Source organism: Ooceraea biroi, chromosome 13 (assembly GCF_003672135.1).
Source record: "Ooceraea biroi isolate clonal line C1 chromosome 13, Obir_v5.4, whole genome shotgun sequence".
Classification (NCBI taxonomy): Eukaryota; Metazoa; Arthropoda; class Insecta; order Hymenoptera; family Formicidae; genus Ooceraea; species Ooceraea biroi.
Genome location: NC_039518.1, coordinates 6,344,891 through 6,355,479, shown reverse-complemented (window position 1 = coordinate 6,355,479; position 10,589 = coordinate 6,344,891). Strand labels below are relative to the sequence as shown.

General features: G+C 46.9%; 1 pseudogene; it reads right to left on the bottom strand.

Moving 5' to 3' along the window:
- Nucleotides 1-4,477: 4,477 nt before the first annotated feature.
- LOC113563246 lies at nt 4,478-9,798 on the bottom strand (annotated as a pseudogene).
- Nucleotides 9,799-10,589: the final 791 nt, after the last annotated feature.

Genomic DNA, 10,589 nt, shown 5'->3' with positions numbered 1-10,589 from the left:
TAACAAACCGTTTGACTGGATGACCTGATAAATTGAATCGAACGCCAGCGATTAGAAAGATCAAAACGCTCTGCTCGCGTCTATAAACGCGACAGTTGAACGGCGAACTTTGACTCTGAGAGAGAGAAAAAAAGAGGAAAAAAACCGAATATTTAATCGATATAAAATAATAATAATAATAAAATATGAAATTGGCGGTAGAACGTATTGAGTTGACCGGAAAGTCCGTGCCGATTTTTTAAATAAAATCAAGTTTTGATGCAAAAGTTTGCGTTCTTTTGGAATTTTGGAAGAAAAGTCGGCACGGACTTCCTGGTCAATCCAATAGAATCTTCCTCGAGTCGCTTTGCGCGCTTCACGGTGCCAACGATCTGCGAAACTCATTTCCTTGGGATACCTTCTATCTGTGTGGTCTCCTGATAAATTTATAGTCTATTTTTGCAAAACGAAAATTTCATAAGGGTTATCGCGGCATGATAAAAATTTTTACGTGCGCCACAATTTCGGCATGACATAATTTACGCGCTCGATAAGAATTTATTATTATTTACGTGCCGTTACAACACAAATCCAAGTGTGTAGTATCTAAATACTACTACGCGCGTGTAATTTTTGACTTTCCGCGCAAAAATTATTACTTCACCGCACAAAACATAAATTTACACGTTTCAATGCTTAATTAAACACGTTCCGCTGTGTGCAAACACGATACATAACATTAATCGTGTCTGTAAAAATGAAACAAAGTGTAATTCCTAAATCTGCGATTCAACATGCAAGCGTCTAAAAAGTCACACTTAGCCATGTGCAATCATACAGACAAAACGCGCAAAATGTCGCTACACCATTTTACACATGCATAGGCACGAGTAAAAAACTACACACCTAGATTCGCGATGCAAATCTCGGTCTTCTCGCCTGCATCCGAACCGTAATATCTCAATATTCGTTGCGACGTACTACGCTAATTATCCACGAACCTGGGTGGGTTTAATGCTGTCTCATGTCTCTGGCATGACACGACGACGACTATATAAGTCGGCACAAACAGATCCGTCGGGGAAGTGCGAAAGCTCCATATGGCACGCGTTTCCACCGCGAAATCTCCAAGCAGGCGCGAGCGTTTAGCGCCCTTTTCGCCCTCCTTGTGCGCGCTTGTGTGCATGTATTAGGGGTGTGATTTAGTTTTGAAGGTATTTTTGCTCAAAAACGCATGTATTTAAATATGATAATGAATGAATACCTTAATCAAAATATTTTCCTTCGTTTTCTATAACTTTTTCCCATCTTTCTGGCAAGGGATGGATTCCACCACGATAAAATGACTCTTCTTTTCAGTTGATCCATTCGTCGACGAATTTTCGCACTTCTTCGAAATTATCAAAGTATGTATCCTCTAAAGTGTGTTGCATCGACCGGAACAAATAATAATCGCATGGAGCAATGTCCGGAGAATACGCGGGGTGCGTGCGGTAAGACTTTCCATTCAAGCTCTAATAGTGTTTGTTTCACTGATAACGCAACGTGAGGTCGAGCGTTGTCACGAAGAAGAATTACTTTCCGTCGTTTACTCGCAATTGGTGGTCGTTTTTCGTCCACTGCTTGCTTCAACTTGTACAATTGGTGTCGATAACGATCAGCCGTGACAGTCTCGTGCGGATTTAACAGCTCATAGTACACTATCCCACCAAATACAGAGCATTACTTTTGAACCGTGAATATTGCGTCTCGGAGTGGATGTTGATGGTTCGCCCTGGATCCACCTATGATTTTCCGCGTTTCGGATTATCAAAATAGATCCACTTTTCATCCCCAGTAACAATCCGAGACAAAAGACTCTTCTCTTTTGCCGGGCGATCAACGAAATGCAAATGTTCAACCGTTTCGCAATGGCACTTTCCGATAATTGATGTCGAACCCATTTCCCTTCTTTCTGAATTTTTCCCATTTCATGTAAATGTTTGGTAACTGTTGTACGATCAACATTTAATGCTCTGGCAAGAGATGGATTCCACGATGATAAATTGACTCTTCTTTTGAGTCGATCCATTCGTCGACGAATTTTCGCACTTCTTCGAAATTATCAAAGTGTGTATCCTCTAAAGCGTGTTGCATCGACCGGAATAAATAATAATCGCATGGAGCAATGTCCGGAGAATATGCGGGGTGCGTGCGGTAAGACTTGCCATTCAAGCTCTAATAGTGTTTGTTTCACTGATAACGCAACGTGAGGTCGAGCGTTGTCACGAAGAAGAATCACTTTCCGTCGTTTACTCGCAATTGGTGGTCGTTTTTCGTCCACTGCTTGCTTCAACTTGTACAATTGGTGTCGATAACGATCAGCCGTGACAGTCTCGTGCGGATTTAACAGCTCATAGTACACTATCCCACCAAATACAGAGCATTACTTTTGAACCGTGAATATTGCGTCTCGGAGTGGATGTTGATGGTTCGCCTGGATCCACCCATGATTTTCCGCGATTCGGTTTATCAAAATAGATCCACTTTTCATCCCCAGTAACAATCCGAGACAAAAGACTCTTCTCTTTTGCCTGGCGATCAACGAAATGCAAATGTTCAAATGGCACTTTCCGATAATTGATGTCGAACCCATTTCCCTTCTTTCTGAATTTTTCCCATTTCATGTAAATGTTTCGTAACTGTTGTACGATCAACATTTAATGCTCTGGCAAGAGATAGATTCCACCACGATAAAATGACTCTTCTTTTGGGTCAATCCATTCGTCGACGAATTTTCGCACTTCTTCGAAATTATCAAAGTGTGTATCCTCCAAAGCGTGTTGCATCGACCGGAACAAATAATAATCGCATGAAGCAATGTCCGGAGAATACGCGGGGTGCGTGCGGTAAGACTTCCCATTCAAGCTCTAATAGCGTTTGTTTCACTGATAACGCAACGTGAGGTCGAGCGTTGTCACGAAGAAGAATCACTTTCCGTCGTTTACTCGCAATTGGTGGTCGTTTTTGGTCCAATGCTTGCTTCAACTTGTACAATTGGTGTCGATAACGATCAGCCGTGACAGTCTCGTGCGGATTTAACAGCTCATAGTACACTATCCCACCAAATACAGAGCATTACTTTTGAACCGTGAATATTGCGTCTCGGAGTGGATGTTGATGGTTCGCCTGGATCCACCCATGATTTTCCGCGTTTCGGATTATCAAAATAGATCCACTTTTCATCCCCAGTAACAATCTGAGACAAAAAACTCTTCTTTTTATGCCTGGCGATCAACGAAATGCAAATGTTCAACCGGTTCGCAATGGCACTTTCCGATAATTGATGTCGAACCCATTTCCCTTCTTTCTGAATTTTTCCCATTTCATGTAAATGTTTGGTAACTGTTGTACGATCAACATTTAATGCTCTGGCAAGAGATGGATTCCACCACGATAAAATGACTCTTCTTTTGAGTCGATCCATTCGTCGACGAATTTTCGCACTTCTTCGAAATTATCAAAGTGTGTATCCTCAAAGCGTGTTGCATCGACCGGAACAAATAATAATCGCATGGAGCAATGTCCGGAGAATACGCGGGGTGCGGTAAGACTTCCATTCAAGCTCTAATAGTGTTTGTTTCACTGATAACGCAACGTGAGGTCGAGCGTTGTCACGAAGAAGAATCACTTTCCGTCGTTTACTCGCAATTGGTGGTCGTTTTTGGTCCAATGCTTGCTTCAACTTGTACAATTGGTGTCGATAACGATCAGCCGTGACAGTCTCGTGCGGATTTAACAGCTCATAGTACACTATCCCACCAAATACGGAGCATTACTTTTCAACCGTGAATATTGCGTCTCGGAGTGGATGTTGATGGTTCGCCTGGATCCACCCATGATTTTCTGCGTTTCGGATTATCAAAACAGATCCACTTTTCATCCCCAGTAACAATCCGAGACAAAAGACTCTTCTTTTTTTGCCTGGCGATCAACGAAGTGCAAATGTTCAACCGGTTCGCAATGGCACTTTCCGATAATTCATGTCGAACCCATTTCCCTTCTTTCTGAATTTTTCCCATTTCATGTAAATGTTTGGTAACTGTTGTACGACCAACATTTAATGCTCTGGCAAGTTCTGAAGTGGATTGTGTTGGATTTTCGTGCAATAATGCTTGCAAATCTGCATTTTCAAGCTTTCTTGGTTGTCCCGAGCGTTCTTTGTCCTTCACATCAGTATGACCACTTTTAAAGCGTCTAAACCAGTATTCACGCGTCTTAATTGATGGGGCAGAATCACCATGAGTTTCCACAAGAATTCTATAACCGTCAGCCGCAGTTTTCTTTGGATTAAAAAACAAAAGCAACGCATGTCGAAAATGCTGTTTCGGAAGTTGCATTTTTACGATGATATAAACAATAAACACGACTGTTATTGCATCTATTGCTATAACGCTACTAAATGTCATGGATAATGTCAAGACTGTAAGAAACAACAGTTATCGGAAACAGCATTGGAACAAACTGACACTACAGCCATCTGTTGCAAAACCCTCAAAACTAAATCACACTCCTAATAGTCATCCGCGTCATCGGTTATCGTTATCGGCCATCCGCGCGAATTGATGAAGTACCAGTCGACAAACACTCGTTACTCGCAATTAGACGACGATCGATCATCGCGCGAGACGACACAGCGATGCGGGAGGACGCTTATGCGGATGGTCATCTGCAGATTGCTATTCACCTGGGACGTGGAGGCAATCCCGGCCATTCGTTTCCGCAGCTCGTTCAACTGCAGCTCCTGCTGGAAGCTGGCGTCGCACTCCTGCGACTCCTCTCGCTTGCCAGCGTCGATCGATTCCGTCGAGTACTCGACCTGGACCCAGGGACAAATTGTCGGCGACGACTGCAACGAGCCCTTGCTACCGGATCGGGACAGCCGCGGGGAAAGTCGTCTCAATAGTGACACGAGCTTCGATCTGTAGCGACATTTTTATCACTCTACTTCTTCTCTGCACCTCGAAGCATCGCGAGGGAATAAAATACCAAGGAAAACGCGTCCGCGTACGAGAAAATGGAACGTTCTATCTTATTCTCTCGTATTCTAGCACCTCCGCGCACGAGATCAATTTTGTGCAGTCGTAAAATTGAAAAAGCGTATCGACGTTTCAGCTGCGCGTGTCGGTTTTCACTCAATCTTAAATTCCGAAGTGCCATCGAGTAGGCACGCATTGCGAACGGAAGCTACGATCCACGCGATCCTCGGATCTCGCTAATTGCCGTTTACGCGAGTGCGAGATCCTCCTGCTTTCCGCGTCTCGCGTCTTTCGTGCGAGTATCCGCTCTTTTTTTTTAACAAATTAATTGCCGCTCGTGTTTTTCCCGGCATCCACCTCCCCGTGCGTGACTTCATCCGTTCGGCATTCCCCCTGACATCTTTCCTACCCCCGTTATTGCCGCCCGCTACATCTCCACTCGACTCGCGCCTTCACCGTTATGCTTTTCCGCTCGTTTGCCGCGACCAGTTCCGAATGGACTTAACATAACGACTTGCTTTCATTGCGCGTATTATGTTGCACGCGAGCCGCGCGGATTCAGCTGCGTACCTCGTGCTCGGTGTTTGCAGGTGATCGGAAGTGAGAGGCGCACTCCTGGAGAGCTGCTCGGCGCTTGCGTCGCGTCCCTCCAGTGGAGCTGATTGGAGCCGAAAGTGACGGACCTGCCCACTCTCCAGTCCAGGCTGCTGCTCTGCCGGGGTTGCAACTCTGGAAAATCCCCCAGCTCGTGAGATTAAGCGACGAAAACTTGAAAAAGGCACAAGATTCTGTCTGCTTTAGCTCGCGATCGCAAGACGCACCAAGTCACACCTGCATCTCCTAGAGAAAACCGCGGTGATGTGGTCAATTACAATGCTTCGGAACTTTTAGGAGAATTCAAACACGTCGAGACGTTGAAAAGAAATTTTCTGTCCGGTGGAGGAGTCGATTTGACACGATCGCAGTTGCGTGGGACTTGAGAGTTCTCGCCATCATCTGCTAGCAATTCGGTGAGTCATGGCTGATGAGTTACCTTGCTCGTTAGTGCTTTGACCGACCCTCCAGTCCAGGGAATTACTATTTCTATTCACGCTATAAATGTTATCACAGGATTTGGTGGCAAGGCATGTCGCGTGACGACGTCTCAGCAGTCTTGATACTGGTCCCAAGTTTCTGGAAAAGTTCAGGCATCCTTTAGGGCACGACGATCCTGCCTCGCGCATCGCGCAGGAAAACAGAAAAACGGAGAAACGGACAGAAAGAGAATAGAAACAGAGAGAAGGAGATCTTGGAATCCCGGCGACCGGCGACCGGCCTATCGTTAAATGAATTACGACGTAGAGTAATACGCGAGAGAGGCGCGATAAGGAGTATCGATCGCTATCGATCGGCCGTTATCTCGGCAAAACCAGTTACCCTATCGCGCGCGACGATAAGAGGATATTCTCGATTGCGCAATTCTGACGCGACAGACAATTGAAGAGGTAATACTCACTTCTTGAAGCGTCGCGTCTGCTCGATCGGCGGCTTGTTCTCTGCCTGCACTTTGACGGCGGGCGCTTCCGGTTCCGGGCAGTAAGTGCCCACTCGCACGTGGCTGTACGTGGCACGCAGCTGCACCCCGTCCAGCGGCCGGAAGTTGCTCCGCTCGATGGACGAGACGCGCACGATCTCGATCTTTGGTCGCGTCTCTCCGCCGCTCTTCCTCTCCATGATCGGTCCCAGATGCGTCCCGGTCCCAGGGAACGACGACGAAATCCGTCCACCTCGACACCGCCGAGAGTTCAAATGCTCTCGACCTTATTGCCCGCCCGATGATGATCCTCCCACGTCATATCTCACCGCATCTCACGGCGGGGAGGGAAAACCGTTGCGTCACGTCGAGGTCCTCGACATCTTTCTGTCTCTTTCTCCCTTTCTCGATTTTCGTTCTCCTCTCTCTCTCCTTTTCTCTTTCCTTTCGTGTCCGTGCTCGACTTTGCTCTTCCGCTCGTGAAATCGCACTTCCACCGGATCCCTAGTTTTCACGACTTTCCTTGCTGATCACAAGGAGACCACAGACAGATACACCGTGTGTGCACCGGATGTTCATCGTATAAACTTATAAAGCCACGCGTAAAACTCGAAACTCTCCAAGCCCGCGAGCATCACCATCATCTGTTAACAATTCTTGGTCGTCGCCTTTCGTATGACGACTGCTGGAGAACGCGCGAGGATTACTCCGACGCACCGCGCGGTATTCTCTTTTTGCTCGAGTATCGTTTCTCTGATTAAGGGGGGAGCCTGCTTTAGAACGCTGGAAATAAGGTATATTTTACGAATTGTTTCTGGAGAAACTATACAGCGGATCATTATAAAACTTTGATGCATTTATTAGTACATGTTTAAAGATAAAAAAAATTATTTTTTTATTTGAATATATCGCTTGTAGAGGTCGTCCTGGAGAAATCTTAGTGCGGCCGCGTCGCCGGCGTTGCAAATTGGTGAGCATTCTCCTGCCTCCGAATTTCGTCTAAACTGAAAAATTGAAATATGTTCTCGTTATTTATGAATTCCCATCGTCGATGAACCAAAGTGAGAAGAAAAAAGTTGAAAAGTGCCAAAATGGTGGAGCTTAGAACACAAAAGTACGATTTTTAGGCAAAGTTTTTGAACTTTTTCATGCAAAAGTAATTGTTTAACTTAATGTTTTTATGAATATTAAAGGTTCATCGACGATGGGAATTCATAAATAACGAGAAAATATTTCAATTTTTCAGTTTGGATGAAATTTGGAGGCAGGAGAATGCTCACCAATTTACAATGCCGGCTGCACTAAGATGCCTCCAGGACGACCTCTACAGGCGATATATTCAAATAAAAAAATAATTTTTTTATCTTTAAACATGTACTAATAAATGCATCAAAGTTTTATAATGATCCGCTGTATAGTTTCTCCAAAACAATTCGTAAAATTATACCTTATTTTCAACGTTCTAAAGCAGGCTCCCCCCTTAAGCGCGTCCTTGGTGGATCAGCTAACTCACCGAGCTTGCTCGATTAACGTCACTTGGCATGTGCACAAAGCACTGTCGCAAACCGACAGACTGTTCCGGTTGTCGAGGGATCCCTCGATGGATTAATCGCAGTCATTGGCAGTTGCCGCTTCGATCTACCTCGCGCGAGGAGTCGAATTCGCTCTTTGGTGTTTTATATCACAACTGTTGGAGTGGCCCTGTCGGAGCGACGAGCACGTTAACGCGGTATCCGCTCGCTTAACACACGCACACAGTCGTTCAGTCCTTTTTCTTTCTCTCTCTTCCTCCTTCTCCTCTTCCTCCTCCTCCTCGCTATCTGCGTCGCGATTCGGGAGGGAGAAAAAAACGCGCGGGTCACGTTCATTCATCTCGTGGAGAGGAATACGGCGTAATTATCTCGCCCGCGCGCGCGCGCACGCACGCTCGCGCTTCTAATTGAATTGTCCGCGCGCGTGCGTGTGCGATGCGTGTCCGGCAAAGGGGAAAAAAAGTATCCGCACGGCACACTTCTGGCACTTCCGAGGGACCGACGTCAGCCGGGCACGCACGTTTAAATGTCGCGTTTAACTCGCGCACTTTGGCACTCGGTCCCACTCTTGCTCGCGCTCACATATCTCCTCGATGAGAGAAACCTGTTCTGAAAGAGTGCAATCGACACTTCCGGACAGCCGCTCCTGCCGTCAATCGACGAACGATGCCGACAGACGCGCGGCTCGAACGTTTAATCTCCTGCCGCGTGTGTCACTTTCGCGGAAAGATAAAACCGCAGGCAAAGATCAGGAAAAATCGATCCGACGATCGCGCAACGGTAGCGCACGGTTGCGCGTGTAGAGACGTTCTGCGATGCGTCAGCATGTCGGACGAGTTAAAAGCATTAAATCTCGCGCGTCTCGCTCTGATTAATCAGACTGACCAAAACTGTATTAAAGATGTATTGAAGACGCAGCCGTGGCGCGCATGCTCGACACGCGAATCGCAAAGTTTCGCGCGGCGTTTCGACTCTAATTAATTCGTCCCTCTTTCATCGGCAGACCCAGATGCTCCGCGAGGAGAATACGAGGATCCTTTCGTCGGCTGACGATCGTCGCGATCCCAAAGTGCGCCGCGAGTAACAACTCGCATTTTCACCTGGGCACGCGATTGCGTCATTGATGCCGCGCGCGCTTAATTATAACATTATACAACGCGTTCCTGCACACGCGAGCGCATTGTTACGCCGATTGAAAAATCATGTCTGTCCTCTCTTTCCGTATGGCTTTGTGTGTGTGTGTATATATGCTCGTCGATATCAGACATCGCGGTCGACTACCGTTTCAAACGGTAGCCGCGCGGTGAATGCGACTATTCACTATTCACGCGACGCGCTCCGTCACGTCTTTTCTCTCGTTTTATTTCTCGATCTAGCGCAACTTTCTCCCCTGTCGTCGGCCGGAACGTAACGACATCCGTCCGTCTGTCCCTCCGACCCAAATCGCAAGTCCGCTTCCGACAGCGCGCGATCCAATCGACGCCGATCGGATTAGTCTCGAGCGATGACGCGACGCATTTTCCGGCGGAGCTTTGCTCATCTTTACGTACTGCTCGTACGCGCAAAATTTCAGACGACTCCTCGCGTGTTTTCATCACGCTTGTTCTCGCACGATTGCGCATCTGGCGAGTGGTTGGCCAGCTCTGCCATTTACGCGCGAGCGGATTGTAAGAGGCGAAAAATAACTAGGAGACTGCCTTAGATTTGAACTCGAACTCTCCGGGATCCCTGGTTCACACGCCTAGGTCTTAGGCTGTGCGGTCAATACTCCTACTGTCGTGATCAACTTGTTTTCATTCCGATCCTCTATACGACCTGTCAGTCTCGACTATCTTTCCAGATCTTACAGCTCGGTCAGCCTGACATTACATTCGTCCCCGAATGTCCCCAAATCGTCGGTTCACTCCACTTGAGTCCTCCCAACCTCCATTTTTGGTTCATTCTTCTGAGTCCCTCCCAACATCCATTTTTGGTTCACTCTTCTGAGTCCCTCCCAACCTCCATGTTGGTTCACTCCTCTGAGTCCCTCCCAACCTCCATGTTGGTTCACTCCTCTGAGTCCGTCCCGACCTCCATGTTCAGGCTTCACTACCGGCCAGCTGCTTCTCAACTCCCTCCTCTCCGAGGGGTAGCGGATGAATCTCAACTGTCTTCGAGGGGTAGCGAATTTTATCCCACTTCTGAATTGTAAGAGGCGAAAAATAACTAGGAGACTGCCTTAGATTTGAACTCGAACTCTCCGGGATCCCTGGTTCACACGCCTAGGTCTTAGGCTGTACGGCCAATACTCCTACTGTTGTGATCAACTTGTTTTCATTCCGATCCTCTATACGACCTGTCAGTCTCGACTATCTTTCCAGATCTTACAGCTCGGCCAGCCTGACATTACATTCGTCCCCGAATGTCTCCAAATCGTCGGTTCACTCCACTTGAGTCCCTCCCAACCTCCATTTTTGGTTCACTCTTCTGAGTCCCTCCCAACATCCATTTTTGGTTCACTCTTCTGAGTCCCTCCCAACCTCCATGTTGGTTCACTCCTCTGAGTCC